We start from the raw sequence: 11,198 nt of genomic DNA on the forward strand, positions 1-11,198 counted from the left end.
AGCCCTGTACTGCTCATTCTGGGGTGGCACACACATCTCCCCAAAGCCCCTGTTCCCACCCACCAGACCAGCCTACAAAACCAATGTGTTAGAGGTGTAGAAACACTTTTGGTGGAACACCTGTAGTAACAGAATCTGGCAAGTCTGGATATGCTTCTCCCTCCTTCTCTTGACCTTCATTGGTGAGGGGCCTGTCTGAGACGGTGACTCCAATTAGTTACTTGGCCACCCTTGTGTGATTGTTGCTTTGTCTGCAAGTCTTCCATCTGTCCTTCAAGAGTGGAATGCAGGCCAGGATCTGAGCAAATTCTTGGCCATGGATACAGCACCTGATCCTAGCCAAAAACCAAGATATACAATCAAAGGTCCCTTCTGTGGTGTCCCCCAGTCAGTTTGGAAAGGCTCCCACTGCACCCCTGCAGAGCAACTGCTAATGGGAAGTTGACCATACTGAGCACCAGAACCCTGATCTGGCTCAGCATAAAGACAGGTACCTCAACTCTAAAGTCGGGATCACAGATCTTCTCCCACGTGTGCACGAACATGCACGTTTAGGGACAGATTTAGAAGAGTTACAAAGACATATACAAGAGCTACACAAAGCAAGAGAACCATTTGGCTTAAAAATAAACCTGAAAAAGAGCCAGGTTATGTTTAATAAATTCACCAAAGAAAGAAAAATCTTTGTATGTAGAGAAGAACTAGACGTAGCAGACCACTACATATACCTTGACCAACTGATCTCAATAGAAGGTGATGCGATAAAGGAAATTGAACGGCAGGTTAAATGTGGTTGGCAAGCATTGGGCAAGCTAAGCATAATTTTCAAGAACAACCTCCCTCTATGCCTGAAAAGAAAAGTTTTCGATCGGTATGTGTGCTACCTGCTCTAACTTATGCGGGTGACAGTAATTTTACAATTGGTACAAAAGCTACAAGTGGAGCAAAGAGCCATGGAAAGAGACATGCTCGGCATCACAAGACAAGATAGAAAGACCCACACATGGATTAGAGCACAAATTAAAATATATGAGTCCATCAAGAAAACAAAAGAATGGAAATGGAAATGGGCTGGTCACATGGCAAGAAGAACTGATGGCAAGTGGACCAAGGCAGTCGTAGAATGGATCCCACTTAATAATAATAATAACTTTGAATGTACACCAATCGGCATACGTCAAAATGAAATTTCATTGCATACAGCTCTCAAAGGGTCACCACCTCCGATATCCACTCTTTGTTTGTGGCCAGCTCAAGTTACAGATTGCCCATTTTAGTCTCTAGGGAGCAAACGATAGCAAAGAGGACAGATGGAAAAGGGGCTCCATGTAGATTAGCCCTCAAATTAGCTTGTATTTCTGCACGACAACCTCTCCTCCTTTCCTTTTTCTGATCCTGACTCTTCCACCTTTTCCTTAAAGAAGCCTTGCTTCTTTTCGCCCCTGGAGCACTCTGCCACCGCCACCAACTCCTCCAAAAGCCTCTCTCTCTTCCTCTGGGCCTGCCGACAGCCTCATCCAGTTCCTTCGCTCCATAAGCCCCGGGACCTCTCCGCCTCTGCCTCCTTTGCAAACAGCCCCGATTTGCAATAGAATTCGTCGCTGGGCCAGCAGTCAGAACTTGCTGCTGGCAGAACAAATTCAAACAGCGCCAATGACTTTTAACGGTCTCACCAACAGTTCCGAAACAGCTTGATCAAAAGTGTCCACAAAAAAGACCTAAAACAAGATAGAGCAACGGCATCAGCCAGTATTGGGGACCCAACTGGCAAAGGGAAGCTCAGGACTGTATTGGTGGGAAACATGCGGAAGAGGCCTTCATCCTGCAGTGGATAGACCATGGCTAGAATGATGATGATGATGTACCATCTATACCACTCCATTCGAAGATGCACATACACGAATTGTCAGCACTCAGGATCTCACAGACGGAGGCCTCTCCACACTCCAAGTCATTTATCATGTTTTTTTCACCTTTGGCTCTCATGGGCAGCTTCCCCCCCCCCCCAAAGCTCAGCTTTATCCCAGAAAGGAGCATTTACCTGAGGTGGGCTTTTAGGCCACAATCCTATCTTCTCTCATGTGGGTATCAAAGTCAACAGAGAGATTTGTCCAATTTGGGGAGGAGGACTAAATGCCCAGATGTCACTTTCTTGCTGCCTGAAAATGGAAGGATTTTCCTGCTTTGTCAGGTACGTCAAGTCCTCTTCTCATCTTTTGGGCAGATTTCAGGGGAATATTTCCAAAACAGAAAGGACAAGATGGAGTCCAAGTGCCCAATCACTTAAATATGAGCCCGCAGTGCGCAGCCGCCGCCAAAAAAGCTAATACAATCCTTCATTGTATAAACAGAGGCATAGAATCAAAATCATGTGAAGTATTAGTACCGCTTCATAAAGCCTTAAGTAAGGCCACACCTGCAATTTTACATCCAGTTTTGGTCACCATATTATAAAAAAGATGTTGAGACTTTGGAAAAAGTGCAGAGAAGAACAACTAAGATGATGAAAGGCCTGGAGACTAAAACATATGAAGAACGGCTGCGGGACGTGGGTTTGGCTAGTCTAAAGAAAAGAAGAAACAGGGGCGACATGATAGCAGTATCCCAGTATTTGAGGGGCTGCCACAAAGAAGAGGGGGTCACGTTATTCACCAAAGCACCAGAGGAAAGGACAAGAAACAATGGTTGGAAACTGATCAAGGAGAGAAGCAACCTGGAATTAAGGAGAAATTTCCCAACAGCGAGGACAATCAAACAGTGGAACAGCTTGCTGTCAGAAGTTGTGGGCACTTCCTCACTGGAAGTTTTTAAAAAGATACTGGACAGCCACTTGTCTAGAATAGTACAGGGCCTCCTGGTGGAGCAGGGGGTTGGACTACAAGACCTATTCTATTCTATTCTATTCTATTATTCTATTCTATTCTATTCTATTCTATTCTATTCTATTCTATTCTATTCTATTCTATTCTATTCTATTCTATTCTATTCTATTCTATTCTTCTATTATTCTGTTCCATTCCATTCCATTCTAATTTGCTTTCTTCTTCTGTTTATGAAACATTACAATTTGAAATCCAAGCACAAAGGCGGCCAGCCCGTGTAGGGGACTTCCTATCTGAAGGAGGTGTACTGGACTCAAAGCCAAAGTCTCAGAGCACCAGATCAATACTTGCTAGTAAATTAATAATGCCAGTGGAGGGGGCTTCAGTATTTAGGAATGCATGTCGAGAGGGTTTCAGAATTTTGAAGGAGGAATGTAAGACAATACACCTTCCTGCTACAAAGATGGGTTTGATGGGTGTAACGTAACCCTTGATTATCTTGCAAATGGAGCTTATGCTTGATTAAAAGATGATTCATCTCTGAAGTCTCTGGAACAAGGTCACTGTGAAACATTTCAAGAAGGATGGCAGAAATGAGACAAATCATAAAACTCTGGAATTGGAAGGGCCACCAAAGTCAACCTGTCTCCTTCTCTGCATCTGGAGATCCTCATGCCCACCAAGGTGCAACTGGCCACTGACAGACTAAGGCATAGGGACCAGAAGAAGGTATCTGACATTTGGTCCTTCTGGTCCAGCCCTTCTCCAGGATCATCAGTTGAGAAAGTTATCCTCCATCAGTTACTTCTCTGCACTAGAAACAGACAATGGCGAGGACTGAACCCATACAGGCTAACACAACGGTTCTGCAGGTTTTATTTCATTTATAAATGTGTTCAATAGCCAAGGTCATTAATCAGACTTTCAGGAGTACTCATTGTTTGGATGCAAGAAGCAAGATTTGTTTTTCAGAAAGCAGCAAGATATCTCTTCCATACTAATTGGGCAGTAATTTTCATATTACAAAAAAAACAAAGCCTAATTTAAAATCTGTCAACTAATTAATTAGGAATGCTGATTAAGCCAGCTGCATTTATTTTCCCCAATTATTGCCGTTTGGGCCAGTTTGGGTTGGGAGGGGGAGCAATCCCCTGAACGCAACGGCCACTGAGGAGGCTCAGCAGCAAGAGGTCCCTAACCTTGACCACTTGAAGACTTGTGGACTGTGCCAACTGGGGGATTCTGGGAGTTGAAATCCAGAAGTCTTAAAGTGGTCGAAGTTGGAGACATTTCTCAACAGGATGTGCCCCAGAGTTAAAACTGAACTCTGGGAACTGAATTATATTCTGAAATCTACACTGCTATCTAATTATTTGGTTTTTTATTATTATTTGGTATTATGGTGTTAAAGTCAAGTTTAAGGCTGATTTCTACCCTGGAAAGGATTTTACAAACCACTGGAAGCATCAAGAGCTTTGGGGTTGTACATATCTAATAAATACACACATGCACAGATACACATCCAAACATTGCTAAGAAGCAGCTAGAAAAAGAAAAGCAATGGAAGGAACTGCACAAATATTCCTTGATTTACGACCACAACTGAACCCAAAATTTCTGTTGCTAAGCAAGTTATTTGTTAAGTGAATTTTGCTCCATTTTATGACCTTTCTTGCCAGTGAATCGCTGCAGTTGTTAAGTTAGTAACATGGTTGTTAAGTAAATCTGGTTTTCCCATTGACTTTGCTTGTCAGAAGGTCCCAAAAGGGGATCATGTGACCCCGGGACCCTGCGACTGTCATAAATATGAGTCAGTTGCCAAGTGTCTGAATTTCGATCATGTGACCATGGGGATGCTGCAAGAGTCATAAGTGTGAAAAACAGTCATAAGTCACTTTTTTCAATGAGGTTTGTAACTTTGAATGGTCACTAAACAAAGTGTAAGTTTTATAAGTTGAGGACTACCTGTGCACACCTTTGCAAAATGGTGTCTCTGCCTAAAGGGCCATCAGAGCAGCCATCCTGCACATATTCCACTCAAATGAAGTAGTGCAAGTGCATTAACACAATTTTTCGGCAATCTCTGCTCATTTCAGCAGGGCTGTGCAACACTGCATCCAGTCAGAGCTGAAGAAGCTTCTTGGATGAGAAGCAAAACGTCTTCAAAGAAAAACAAGAAAGTCCAGTTGCCTCGTGAAAAAGCATCTTTGGGATAACTATGACCTGTCGGATGACTGATAATCTCCATGGACTGTATCTTTTGGGCCAGATCTGTCTTCATACAACCCAAACACGAAAACCTGACCCACTCTCTTGCCAGGCCTCTGAAATTTATTTATTTATTTTATTTTAATTCCATTTATATCCCGCCCTTCTCCAAAGACTCAGGGCGGCTTACAAGCTTAGCAGAAATGCTAAAAAGGAGGCTATTACACGCCAATAATCAATAGGAGGTTCAAAATAATGCATGGCAATAGAGCCTCTTCGTGGCTTCCAGCTCGCCCTTCTTTGGACAAAACCAAGCAGCTCAAAAAGTGCCTCCTGGTGTGAAGCCCTTAGCATAGGGGTCCCCAACCTCCCGGCCATGATCTACTACCAGGCCATGGCCTATTCACAACCCGGCTGTGGGCTGGTGCGCATGCCTATGCACACATCTCAACTCGCATGAATGGTAGCTGGTGCACACGCCCATGGTACACAGCTTCACTTGCTGTGAAGCTGTGTGTGCATGTGCATGCATGCCACTCACATGAGTTGAGCTGCGCTCACACAGCCCAGTTCCCCTCTTCTCTCCCCCCACAAAAGCTGGGACGCCAAGCCACAAAGGTGAGGGACTCCTGCCTTAGCACACTTTTGAAAGCCTTGCAGGAGCAATGAGGAAGAGTTTAGATTAGGTGGTCCAGGACCAGATTCAGACAGACAACACCTACATCCCACTACTTGGGAGAGATGGAGAGCAAGTTTCCTCCATGTTTCTAAGCTCAGAAGGATCCTATTGGGTTGGCCTGGCTAAAAAACAACGAGAGCAAACTTGACTACTTAGGGCTTAAGAGGTTGGAAGGAAGCATTCAAGCCCTCTTCCTGCCTGATGACCTATGGGCTTCAGGAAGCTGGAATCTCCTCAAGCTATGCGTGATCACTTTCAGCCCCGAAGCACCTCCAGAGTTTAGACCATAAATGGCATCTTTATCTGCCTGCTCTTCAGCAGTCTGCACCCAGAAGATCCGCAGAAGAGCTTCTTGCAAGACTGCATTGTTCTGTGCATACCTCAAAGGTGTACAGGTAGTCCTCATTTAGCGACAGTTGTGATGGTGATGAAAAAGTAACTGTATGACTAATACTCACATTAATGATCTTCGTAGGTCTGTGAAGCAAAGGACAACTGAGCACAGTCAGTGACCACTTCGCTTAACAAGAAGGTTGCCGGTCACAATTATGGTTGTTAAACGAGCACTACCTGTAGTGCCGAGTGCCAGAACCTCAGCAGGTGACAGTAGCTGGCTAGCCTCAGCAACAACGCTGGATCAAGACTGGCTAGGTGGCAAGCTTGACAGGAAGTCAGAAGATTACAGAAGACGCCAAAGTCCAGTTGTCAAGAAAATGATACAGGTGTAGACTTCAAGGAGATTAATGTAGAAAAGTCCAATTTTGGAAGATGAGGACTGCCAAGAGCTTCTCTCTCCCCTCATCCCGCTCCCCCTTTGAAAGCTTACTTGTTTCCTGCAAGGCCGAACAGCACCAGCGGCTGGGAAGCAGCACTCCGGCAGAGCTTCGGCGCTCCTGGATCAGTTACAGCCCCATGGGGCAAGCAGCTGAGTTTCCATGGCAAATAGTCTCCAGCGCAGTAATCTAATAGGGCCATCTTTTGCAGCCCAGTCTAGCCAGGCAAGGCCTGGGGTGGATGGGCAGCAGAGCAGAGGGACTGAAAGATTCAGCAGCTGAGAGAGATGGAGGGGCTGCTCCCTTGCACAAAACTTATAAACAGTTTATGGGAATTGTAGTGGCACCCAATTGGGATGGCCGGAAGGCTTCAGCCTCCAAAATGAGTGAGCCATGGAGCCACCTGGCTGACCCCTTCCGAATCAAGGCTGAAGGGCAGAGGAGGAGCTGGCCATCCCTCCGGCCCATCACAGGTCAGCTGCAGCCATGCAAGAGTAGGGTTACCAGATGTATGGCAAAGGAGAAGGCATCCTCCTGCAAGTCCTCATGTCTCCCATCCAGGAGGCATAGCTTAAAATCAAATGCTGTCCAGGTTTTGGAGTATGTTGTTTTTCAGTTCCACTCAAACATATTGTGAAATTTGTAAATTGTTTGTGTATTTCTTTTCCTAGTCCATCCACAGACACAACAGTCTAGATTTGTGTTATTTCCTGATTCCAGAAATCAGCTTCAATCCAGCCCCTTTCCCATATACAATCGCTTGATTCGTCATGATGAAATTTGGAATGTTGTCAATTCTAGATTATTGCTAGCGTATGTCTTTGAAAATAAAGATTTGTTGAAAAATACTGTGATTGAAGAACCAACTCTTGCTGATGCTGGAAAAAGTCATTTCATAGGCATGTAGGGCTAAGAATTTTTTTTAAATAGTTTTTTGCCTAGGTTTTGTCATGGAGGCCAAAGAAATTCAAAAGCTACCAAGTCCTCCTCTCCTTGCCCATTTGCCCTCCTGTCCAGTTGCCAGTGTCTGTCCCTCCTGTGTCCCTTCAGGACTCTGGTCTCCCTCCTGAGAGGCCCCTTTTCAGAAGCAGCATGGGGTCCTGGGCAATTGGGGAACGGTCTCCTTAGGGATCTCACGGCCTATGTAAGGCCACACTTGGAATACTGCATCGTTTTGGTCACCACATTACAAAAAACATGTTTAAAGTAGGTCATGAAAAAATACAAAGAATACATATGAATGCTGCATGTCATAACTGTGAGGTCGGACATAGAAGCGAGAATACCCGTGTATTAGGTAGAAGAACAACAAGGAAATGGAAAATGTCAAGCCACAAGGTAAACCGGGGGTCACACTCAGTCAGGCAGCATAAACTTTTGTTATAGCTAACCACATAGGTCTCACTTGTAGCTAACCACCAGTCGGTCCAAGTCTGACCGAACACAGTTAAGATCCTTTTCTAGATCTTATCTTGTGGCAATGGAGGTGGCAAAGCGCGCTTACTTCACCACCCTCATTGCGGCTGCAGATAACCGCCCGGCCGCCCTGTTTAGAGTGGTCCGCTCCCTTTTAAATCAAGGGACGGGAGAGGACCCCTTACGAGGACGGGCCGAGGAATTTAGTAAATATCTGGTGGACAAAATTGCTCAGATTCGGGCTGGTCTGGACTCTGACTGGGCAGTATCTGACGAGAGGAAAACGATGAATTTGGCCGAGAACATTTGGGAAGAGTTCGATCCTGTAACTCCGGATGAAGTGGACAAGATCATGGGGAAATTAAGTGCCGCCACGTTTGTTGGACCCGTGTCCCTCCTGGCTGGTCTATGCATCTCGGGAGGTTACACAAGGCTGGCTCCTAGCAATTATCAATGCCTCACTGAGTGAGGGGTACTTCCCTGCCGCCTTGAAAGAGGTGGTGGTAAGGCCCCTCCTTAAGAAACCTGCATTGGATCCAGCTATTTTAAACAACTTTCATCCTGTTTCCAACCTTCGCTTTCTTGCTAAGGTCGTTGAGAGCGTGGTGGCACGGCAGCTCTCTCTAGTTCTGGAGGAAACTGAGTATCTGGATCCGTACCAATCGGGTTTCAGGCCCGGGTATAGCACGGAGACGGCATTGGTCGCGCTGGTGGATGATCTCTGGCGGGCCCGAGATAGGGGTTATTCCTCTGTCCTGGTCCTATTAGATCTCTCAGCGGCTTTTGATACCATCGACCACGGTATCTTGCTGCGTCGTCTTGAGGGGTTGGGAGTGGGAGGCACCATTCTGCGGTGGTTCTCCTCCTACCTCTCGGGCCGTTCGCAGACGGTGTTGGCAGGAGGGCAGAGGTCAACACCTAGGCCCCTTAGTTGTGGGGTGCCTCAGGGGTTGGTACTCTCGCCCCTCCTGTTCAACATCTATATGAAGCCACTGGGCGAGATCATCCATGGCTTCGGGGTGAAGTATCATCAATATGCTGATGATACCCAGCTTTTCATCTCCACCCTGAACCAACCCAGTGATGCCCTCGATGTGATGTCCCGTTGCCTGGAAGCGGTACAGATTTGGATGGGAAAGAACAGGCTCCGGCTCAATCCGGCCAAGACTGAGTGGCTTTACGTACCGACATCTCGTTTAGTCCAAGAGGTTCCATCTTTGATTATAGGAGGAGAGATATTACCTCCCGTTGATAGAGCACACAACCTGGGCGTCCTCCTGGATTCACTACTCAGTTTTGAAGATCATATTGGAGTCGTGGCTAGGGGGGCATTTGCCCAGATTCGCCTGGTACACCAATTACGCCCCTTTCTGGACCGAGATGCCCTACGTACAGTCACCCACGCACTAGTTACCTCCCGTATAGACTACTGCAATGCTCTCTACATGGGGCTGCCCTTGAAAACCATCCGGAGGCTTCAGCTGGTGCAGAATGCGGCTGCACGGGTAGTGATGGGAGCTCCCTGATACTCCCATATAACACCTCTGCTCCATGAGCTGCATTGGTTACCGGTTGCCCTCCGGGTGAGATTTAAGGTGCTGGTACTTACCTTTAAAGCCCTACATGGCTTAGGCCCGGGATACTTGCAGGACCATCTGCTACCAGGAACGAATTCCCATCGCCCAGTACGCTCACACAGAGAAGGCCTCCTCAGGGTACCGTCAGCTAGACAATGTCGGCTGGCGACCCCCAGGGGAAGGGCCTTCTCTATGGGAGCGCCAGCCCTGTGGAACCAGCTCCCCCCCTGAGCTTTGGATGGCCCAAGATCCCCAGTCCTTTCGCCGCAGCCTCAAAACACTCCTTTTTTCACCTGGCTGACCTGGACTGACAGGGATTTTAATTATGTTTACAATTTTTAATTTATTTTTAATTTTTAATTGCACAGAGGCCTTTAATTTTAATTTTATCTTAATTTCTGTATTTATTGTATATTATTGTTGTTAGCCGCCCTGAGTCCTTCGGGAGATAGGGCGGGATATAAGTCCCATTAATAAATAAATAAATAAATAAATAAATAAATAAATAAATAAATAAATAAATAAATAAATAGCACAGGAAACACAGACGCTCGCAAGACACCTGCAGCCTTCCTGGAAACAAGGATGCACGATATTTAGCTAAAAGGGCATAAAGCGAAGGGGGGCTTAAAAGTTCATGTAACCAATCAGAGTTTATAAACTGCATCTACGTGTTTGGCTGTTTGTGAAGACTATATATGTGTATGCTTTTCCTTGAAACAGGGTTCAGATTGTTCAGTACAAACTGGGTCTGGACCTGCGCAATAAATCTTTTCTACTGGTCCTGGAATGCTGACTCAGTCTGCCTTATTTCCTACATGTTGAGACTTGGAAAACGAGCAGAGAAGAGCAACTAAGATGATTAAAGGCCTGGAGACTCAAACATATGAAGAACAGTTGGAGGATTTGGGTTTGGCTGGTCTAGAGAAGAGAAGGATAGCAGTATTCCAGTATTTGAGGGGCTGCCCCAAAGAGGAGGGGGCCAATTTATTTTCCAAAGCACCAAAACGCAAGACAAGAAACAACGGTTGGAAACTGATCAAAGAGAAGCAACCTGGAACTAAGGAGAAACTTCCTAAAAGGGAGGACAATCAACCAGTGGAACAGCTGGCCACCAGAAGCTGTTGGTGCTCCATCACTGGAGGTTTTTAAGAAGAGACTGGAGAGCCACTTGCCGGAGATGGTAGGGTCTCCTGCCTGAGCAGGGGGCTGGACTAGAAGACCTCCAAGATCCCTTCCAGCTCTGATTCTGATGTCCATCCAGACTGCTTGCAGGTAACGTCTTTCTGTGGGTTCGGCCAGAGGAGCCTGGTCTGGGGGCCATGGGTCACCTGGTGGGGGCCAGGAGTGCCTTTCTGCCCCGGTGCCTGCCAGGTGGCACATTTTACATTTTGCTCGTCTCAAAGGTGCTTTTTCAAACAGCAACTGGACTGTTTTTTGTTTTTTTCCTTTGAGGAAAAAGAAGACGTTTCGCTTCTCATCCAAGAAGCTTCATCGGTTCTGGCAGAATTACTTCTGACTGAATTGAAGGGGGTTGGAAGGACGAGGTTTCTTCGCAGTCATCTGGTCGTTAGCACTTATATTTGGCTGGTTGTTACATCTTTTTTCCTTCTTTATTTAAACACTGTGTGATCTTCCCCCAGAGACTCTGCTGCCTGTGGCGCTGCGGCCGTGGAAGCTCCGCGCAGGCCGAGACCAAAGGCCAACCGATCCTTCGCCGACC

Source organism: Vipera berus, assembly GCF_964194415.1.
Source record: "Vipera berus genome assembly, chromosome: 13".
Lineage (NCBI taxonomy): Eukaryota > Metazoa > Chordata > Lepidosauria > Squamata > Viperidae > Vipera > Vipera berus.